A 9,070-nucleotide genomic window follows, 5' to 3' on the forward strand; every position below is an offset into this window, starting at 1 on the left:
GTGTGCGCGCGCGCGTGTACGTGTACCATTGATTTGATTACAGTAAGATGCTAATAGTGATTAGCGTATTAGCACGTTGTAGCCTCTGATGTCAATGTTAGTCAGCTAGTTTAAAACTCAAACACATGAAAACCCTATTGGAAAAAATATATAACTAAAATATATTTGAAAAATTTATTTTATGCTAAGTTTACTACAAATGCATTTACATATTTATGTACTTAATATAAATACCCTGCAATTGTACTTTGGTATCCTAAATTATATACTTAAAGTCAATAAGAACAACAAATGTTGTACTTAATGCAACTTTAGTTATCTGGAAGTAGTGCTGAGGTTAAGTGTATTTGATTGTGCTAAAGTGGAACTATTGCATTTGATGTATTTATTTATTTTTCTAGGGAAGGAGCATCCGAATGAGTAAAGTGACTGATATAACTGTCATTTATATATGTATATATATATATATATATATATATATATATATATCTCAAGCACTGGAAGAAGATTTTTTGGGGAGAACAGGCACCCAACAGAGAGACAAATCCACCACGATTATCAACTTCAGTAAGATGCAAGTCAATTTTAACCATTGCTTCTAAACCTTACATTGGGATTAATATATTATGTAGTTAAAAGTATTATTCTCATCATCAAAAGTAATTTCATCTACCAGTGACAAATCTGAGTAACTTTTTATCCTTTTGTCTTTCTTTCTCTAAAGTGACAAAGAAAGGAGAACATGTCACCATCATCAGTCCTTTATTTAGTTCACTGAAGAGCATCAAGGGAAAGACCCTCAGACGTGTCATAACAGGATAAATGTGGCGACAGGTAAAATTATTAGATGGTCTGTTTGATTTTGGTGTACCAATTTGCTTTTTTCAAAGCTACAATTGTGTGATGTGACGTGACATGTATGTGCAAAAACGGCTGCCCACTGCTCCGGGTGTGTGTTCATAGTGTGTGTGTGTGTGTTAGTGAGTATTGAACACACACACACACTGAACACACACCCGGAGCAGTGGCCAGCCGTTTTTGCTGCGGCACCCAGGGAGCTATTGGGGACCATTTGTTCATGTTGTCTGAATGTTTAATAATGGCAAATGTTGGTACAATTTAAATACGTTTTGTTTAATATTGTTTAAAGGAATGGTACAAATTAAATCTTTCTTTTTAAGGACTTATCAGCCCCCTCCATCCCACCTCAGATTGACCAAGGATCCAGATGAGTACTGGCAATTTGGTGAAGGATTGCACTGTCACTTCTGGTATGAATCTATTAACCTTTTGTTATGTGTGAGGTGTTTTGATTTTACTTAATTTAATAAAATTTACAAAATTAGATTTTACATAATTGACTTAGAGTAGTAGTAATTTTCACTAAAATGAAAATTACCCCATGATTTACTCACCCTCAAGCCATCGTTAGTGTATATAACTTTCTTCTTTTAGACAAATACAATTGGAGTTATATTAACTATGGGGTTGGGTTAATAAAGCCCTTCTGGAGCAAGGCCATGAGTTTCCAAAAGTATCCATATTTAATACTTTAGAAAGTAAAATAACTAGCTTCCGGCCATACATAGTCTACTTTTGTATAAAGCACAACTTACGCAACTTGTGACGTCAGAAGTAGCGTAGTGCATCATGGGGTAGCGTAAATATCAGCAGCACGTCGCATTACTCGCATAAGTTGCGCTTTACCCTTAAGTGGAATCTGTATGTTTGTTTGCCCAGAACCTAGTTGTTTTAAATATTAATATTTTTCTAACACAAACTCATGGCTTCGCTTCAGAAGGCCTTTATTAACCGCGTAGAGTTCTTATGTAATGGATAGATGCACTTTTTTGAGCTTCAATCTGATGGATGCAATGGTTGCAATCCACTGCCATTATGCAGCTTGGAAGCATCAATGTGTTTATTAATATAACTCCGATTGTATTCGTCTGCAACAAGAAAGTCATACATACCTAGGATGAGTAAATCATGGGCTAATTTTCATTTTTAAAGTGAACTACTTTAATACTATGTGTAGTTAGGATTCTGAATTAAGTGTAATGTTTCTCTACATATCAGAAATATACAGAGCCACTTATTAGGGGTGGAACGGTACACAGAAGTCACGGTTCGGTTCATACCTCGGTTCAGACATCACAGTTCGGTACGAGTTCGGTACAATGGAGGAAAAAAGCAAAGCAAAACAAAAATGCAGAAGGCTTGTGCATGTCTCAGGCTGTACCACCAAAGGAAAATAAATTACTTAAGCCTTGTATTTTTTAAATAAGTTTTATTAATAAAGTAAGGCATAGAACCAGTTTATTTGTAGTGCACTGACAATAGTTTTATATAATTAGTTTATTAATTAAATTAATAAAAAGACAAAAAGACCTTGAGATATGTTTGGTAATTGTACCTGAATTAATTTAATTGAATTAATTTGCTACATTTCAGATTAATATATTTGTTTTCCTTAAAATTTTAATTAACAGTAACTTAAACACTTTGCAGTTTGAATGATGTCCTGTATAAACAAAATGACGGAGTATGTTTTTATGTTTACACTGTTCGATCACACCTCACACACACAAATTTCAGTAAGCACTTTGCGACTTTTCGATCATGACCGCGCCTCTCTCTCTCACACACACACAATATATTCCAGCATTGCAATCTTTACATCGCAGCCAGCTTCAGAGCTAAGGCGGGAATGCAGATTAGGTGTCCCTAAAGAACCCGCGTATCTAACAGTAGTTCCACATTACATTCATTCATTTGCACACAAGTTTTATTTATTTTTATACCGTGTATTCTCCGTGTAAATTTATGCGCCGAACCGTGACACCCGTACCGTTTCGGTTCAATACGAATACATGTACCGTTCCACCCCTACCACTTATATTATCAGAAATTAGAGCTGAAATTGTTGAAAGATTTTGATCTCGATTCAAATACCCACACAATATTTTCCTAAATGACAAACGATTTGTCTTAAACCTTTGTCAAGTAAGATCACAGTGAACATTTATATCTGCGTTGGCGCTGTCAGTAGCCACATTTACATGGAAATGTTTTGTTTCGATCAGAATGAAATCATTCTGATTGATGAATCTGAACATAGTTTTTACATGAATGCTAAGTCATCAGGTTGATGGGCATTTATAAGTCACAAGCTTCAAATCTGATAAAATCTTTTTGATGTGAACGTAATATGCAGTTTCCTGCTGTTGTCACAAACTAACCATCCTCCGTTGTTTTAAAAAGCAGACTTATATTTACCTATATTTCAGGTCCTTATTAGGAGACGAGGAGTACACAAAGCTTTGCCGTGCTGCTTATATTAATCAAGCAGTAACAAAACAATGCCCAGATGCCCAAAACAAGGCGTCTGCAGATGAGAGTCCGAAACAAGCACTTGTTGGACAACGTTGTCCTGCACCACTTCACAGAATGATGAGTGGAAAGATCATTTTAGATTGACACAACAGTCATGTATTATATTCTTAAATAATATTACAACAACATCAGCTCTTAATTCAAATGATCACAGAAGTACTGAGATAAAAGTTTATAGTTCAGATATAAACACTGTCTACAGTAGCAATCAAAATAGAGTAAATCAACTTTTGCAAGAATCTTGACACTTGAAACTTTAATCATTCATTCTAGAGATTCGTTCAAAAACGCTGATTCATCCAGTAATGAAACACGTATTTTAGTCATTAAATCATTCATTCAAACTTTTTTTTTAATTCAGATTCATATTCATTTTAAATCGATTGCAGAAATTAACATTTGTCAGAACCTCTAGTAAATTACATGTTATGTTGTTAATTTATCTGTTCAGAACCATGATCTCTGTCTGAAACACTAAAAGAATCAGATTCTCATTTTAACAATTCTAACTTGTTATTAAAACTGTGACTCTGAAGTCGAGCCATCCTGGAAATTTAAGAATCATCCACACCTGTGATCACCTCAATTATTTTCCAAAGACACAAAGAATAATATTTTTATATTTTTACTTTAAAAGCAATCATAAATCATTAGCAATAAAAAAATAATTAAAATACTTTAATTATGCATCATTTTGTCGGCCCATTCTATCATGGACTGAGAATCTGATTGTGAGAAACTACCTAATATTAAAATGACTTGAGACAAATAATGTATTATTATTATTATTATTTTTGTTTATAATTTTTTTTAAGGGTTAACTTGTATCAATTAATGAATTGATGCTTTCAAACACATTGCATATTCATACTTTATAAACTGGTTTTATTAAAACAAAATTAAATCGGAATAGTCTGAATAAATAAACAGTAATTCTCTGTTGATTTCCCAAATGCCCTTCCAGTGACATTCCAATACCATGACCATTCCAATTGAAGTTTAATGCTGTTTTTGTTTTTTATCCTGAGTAAAAGTTATTTTTTCATAAGGTATTGTGACATGTGTAAGTAACATGATTTCTCTAAAATCTTAATCTCTAAAAAAAACAAATTTGTTTTGCAGAGGCTCTTAAGAAGACTGCTCAGATCAACTGGCAAGAAACTGAGAGGGAACACTCAAAATAGTCTGGGACAAGAGATGGAGGACAGTGTCCAGAATGCACAAATGACTGTCTGCAGTGTAAGCTGTACTGGTACATGTGTAGTTGCTGCTTCTTCTAACTGTCCCCAATTTATTTCCTGTTCAAATGTTCAAAGCTTTCAGTAAAGACTGGGTCAAATACAGGTTAAAAGTATGTATTTTAACAATTAGGTATAGAACTTTAAAGAGATACTCTTTAATCTGACATAAATCTGCTTATTTAAATATTGTCTCTGGAATTTCAGAATATTGCATAATATGATGGGTAATTTCAATAAAATTTAAATTTGAAAAGATTTCAATCTCACTGTGTGCTCTAATGCTTTAAAACTTGTTTGTGTGGTGTTGCTACTCATTTAGATGGAACCCAGATGATCCCTAATTGGGCCACATGCATATGATTCCTAGTTGGGCCCCACCTAAAGCCCTGTGAAATCCTGCATAAAACCTAAATGAGTAAGTTGCTGGGGCCAACATGGAACCCATGGACAAACCCACTTACAGCCCATATTTCGGCCCATGTAGTAACGTTGTAGTACCTACAAAAAAACTAAAGCTGGGACCAAGAAAGGTCTTGTGCATGTAGCCCAGTTGGGGCCCACCTTTTTGTAAGTGCCATCCTATATGAAATCCATGTGGGCAGTTGGTATGGGGCCATTATGGAACCCGCGGACAATCCCATACAGAGCCCATTTTTCAGCCTATTTCGAAACCCACATGGGCCCCATATACAAATGTCGATGGGGTTAAGCTGGGACAGAGATGGGTCTTGTGCATTTTGTCCACTTGGGCCCCACCTAGTACCAAGTGCAATCCTACATGAAATCTATCTGGGCAATTAACATGGGGCCATTATGGAACCCGCGGACAATCCCATACAGAGCCCATTTTTCAACCTATTTCAAACCCACGTGGGCCCCATATACAAATGTCTACTGGGTTAAAGCTGGGACAGAGATGGGTCTTGTGCATTTTGCCCACTTGGGTCCCACCTAGTACCAAGTGCCATCCTATATGAAATCCATGTGGGCAGTTGGTATGGGGCCATTATGGAACCCGCGGACAATCCCATACAGAGCCCATTTTTCAGCCTATTTCAAACCCACATGGGCCCCATATACAAATGTCGGCGGGGTTAAGCTGGGACTGAGATGGGTCTTGTGCATTTTGCCCACTTGGGCCCCACCTAGTACCAAGTGCAATCCTACATGAAATCTATATGGGCAATTAACATGGGGCCATTATGGAACCCGCGGACAATCCCATACAGGGCCCATTTTTCAGCCCATTTCAAACCCACATGGACCCCATATACAAATGTCTACTGGGTTAAAGCTGGGACAGAGATGGGTCTTGTGCATTTTGCCCACTTGGGTCCCACCTAGTACCAAGTGCAATCCTACATGAAATCCATCTGGGCAATTAACATGGGGCCATTATGGAACCCGCGGACAATCCTACATGGGGCCCATTTTTCAGCCCATTTCATACCCATATGGGCCCCATATACAAATGTTGGCTGGGGTTGTTCAGGATGTTGGGACAGAGGCGCCAGAACAGCAACTGATAGAATGCACCACGATTCTACGATATTTCTTCAAAAGCAGATCATGGAGACATTTTAATCGTCCACGATCAAAAATCGTCATATCGCACACCCCAATGCCAAATTATTATAAATATAATGTAAATGTAATCTTGACCGACCTGTTCCCTTACTGGCGAACATGGCTGGGATTTTGCAGCAGCTTGCTGCGTCTGCATTCGTAGTTGCACACCAGCCTATCACATGCCAGGCTGATGGTCTGCACAGCGGCAGCCGGCAGGCCAGAACGACCGTCAGGCCACCGGGAAATGTCCCGGTGCTCCCGATGGCCAGTCCGCCCCTGGTGGCAGATATAGTGTTGTAGCCGCGTCTGTTGACAGCTTTGGCTGAAGTTGTCCTTGTATTAATTGTCGTATAACTTATGTATGACCTGGCAATAAACATTTTTGTAATTGTGGCTATAATGTGATTGGCTAAACTGATTTTATTTCGGGTGCGGGTCGGGTGTTGGTTCTATTTTAAGCGGGTGGGGTCGGGTTTGGATTTCAATTAGTGCTGTTGACGGTTAACGGGTCGGATGCGTGGTGCTTCAAACTGTGCTTCAAACTGTATAGCCACAGTTTGAAGCACTGCGGGTTCACTGTAAACCCCAATGTTGTCCATACTAAAGATATCAAGTTATCAGAACTTGACATTACTTAAAATAAAAAGTTTTGGCATCAAAACTCAAACAGGTCTGCTTAACTTACTCATTTGGCAGCAGAAATCTTTCTAATTAATATTTTAAGTGTTGTAAGCTCAAAATTTCAATTCATTTAAATTATTAGCTATGTCTCTGTTTAAAATGATTGGTCACGCTTGAAATTCTGCCTCGACAACCGCGCTGATTGGTCGATATAACACAAGGCGGTAAAATATTTTTTTTGTCGTGCTGAATGTTTAACGGCTCTGGTGTGACGACGCAGCAGCAGTCCTCTCGAGGCACTTGCAGTTTTCTGAAATAAAGTTAAATAGGTAAGTAGAGATTTAAACACATTTATACATTTATCGTAATTGCCTTACACGTTTTATTCTAATGTTTTTTCCCCGTTTTACTCCGGCAAGCGGTTCAAGCAGACAGGCAGTAAAGCAAGCGGGAAGAGAGTCGTCGTGAAAGACTCATTAGACTACACTCAGTGGTAAGTTAATTGTAAAATATACGTACATTTTGCTTGGTTGCTTTTAAAATACTTTATTTTTAGATAATTTGCGAGTTGTAAACACGGTTGAGCTACTAACAGGGATTAAAGTTCTCCGTCGCTACGACGGATTTCCGTTAATTGCAGCAAGCATGGTTCGAATTACGTGGGAGCCAGTGGGAGCTGAGCTCCCATAGAGAGAGGATGAGCTCCCATGAAAGCAGTAAAATCATACACCTGTGGGGGTCTCTAAAAATCATCAGCACCATTATTTTAAATTACAAATAAAGCACTTTTTCCTTCAGACTACTGTAACATGACTTAAAAGATAGGACAAGATGCCAAACACATGGATCTCGCGGGATCTCGGATCGTCATCACACTACGGTACATCCTTATGCTTAAATCAAGTGATAAAAGTGCCGCTGCGATCATTGGCGCAGATACTGTGTTTGTTTGTGGCTCGCGCACAGTCTTCACTCGGGCGCGCTTCAATCCGTTGTGGAGACTCTCTATTCGTTCCAGTAAAATTACAAAACAAAATGAACACAAACGTGTCTCTGCCTGATATAGAACCACTTATAAACATAATCGGATTTGATAAAAAAAAAAAAAAAAAACTGATATGAGTGTGAATTCAAACCCAGAACCTCTGACGCGTTTGGCAAATGTTCTACCACTGGACCACTTAAGTACACGGTTGAATCTGTCGGATCTATTTCACTCACGTGAAAATTCTCACAACTAACAGCATATATTAGACCTCATTAAACGACAAATTAAACCAAATGTACTATTTAAATTGAATTGTGTTACCAACGCTTTTTTTTTATTAAATTTGTATTATATTTATAAATTCTTTTATTTTTATATTACATTATTAAGCTACCGCGCCTGCTCATAGGCTAGCTACTTTTTTTTTTTTTTTTCTTTTTTTTTTAAAGAGACCCCCACAAAGATGAAATCATAATTCGAACCCTGGCAGCAAGTCTATGACGGATTTCCGTCAATTGCAGGGTTCCAGTCTGTCCTTAATGTCTTAAATTCACTTTTCATAATTTTAAGGCCGTAAATAGGCTTTCATTTCTCAAATAGTGTAATAAATGTCTTAATTTTAGTTTGATTAGGTCTTAAAATAAGGAAAGACGAGGTGTATTCACCCTTCTGAGGGGGATGTGATCAAAGCCTGGAGTGGAGCAAAAGCACGTTCCTCTCTCCACTCTAAGCATTCTGTAATCACTTCGCTGATGGTCCACTCCGGGTTTTCAATTACTGCTCACGGAAAGTGCATGTCAGGCTACAGTTGAGCGCTGAGGTAGAGAACTATATTTCAGTTACCATGGACACACTTATAATGCAGGTAGGGCTGGGCGATATATCGATATATTTTTGAAATGCGATATGGAATTAGACCATATCGCATATATCGATATAGTTCAAATTTACGCTGTGATCCTTGCTCCCCGCGCCCCTCTCCTCCGCTCATCCTTTTCCACTCTGCGTGCGTGTTTAGAGCATGTTATGTTATGAGAGGCGAATAATGACTACTTCAGAAAACCCAGCACAATAGAAACTACCAGGCAGTGACATAAGTGTACGCTGAAATAAAGTTTTTCACCTCAGAAAAACGGACTTTCTTGTCCTGTCAGCCGTTATCCTGTTCTCGTAGCGCACACTCTTCAATTGCACGCGCAAATGCGGCGGCGCGCGCTGTATCGCCTCACTGTATATAAAGTGCAAAAGAAACTAC

General features: G+C 37.9%; 1 long non-coding RNA gene across 2 annotated transcripts; it reads left to right on the top strand.

Annotated features, from left to right (window-relative positions):
• Nucleotides 1-467: 467 nt before the first annotated feature.
• LOC311085513 lies at nucleotides 468-4,880 on the top strand. 2 transcript variants are annotated; one of them, XR_014606855.1, is made up of 4 exons: nucleotides 468-574; nucleotides 725-834; nucleotides 1,182-1,271; nucleotides 4,519-4,880. It is a non-coding gene; the product is annotated as an uncharacterized lncRNA (long non-coding RNA). The 2 variants fall into 2 exon arrangements; XR_014606856.1 differs by having other exon boundaries at nucleotides 468-567.
• Nucleotides 4,881-9,070: the final 4,190 nt, after the last annotated feature.

Source organism: Abramis brama (assembly GCF_963993115.1).
Source record: "Abramis brama genome assembly, chromosome: 6".
In the NCBI taxonomy this organism is placed as follows: domain Eukaryota; kingdom Metazoa; phylum Chordata; class Actinopteri; order Cypriniformes; family Leuciscidae; genus Abramis; species Abramis brama.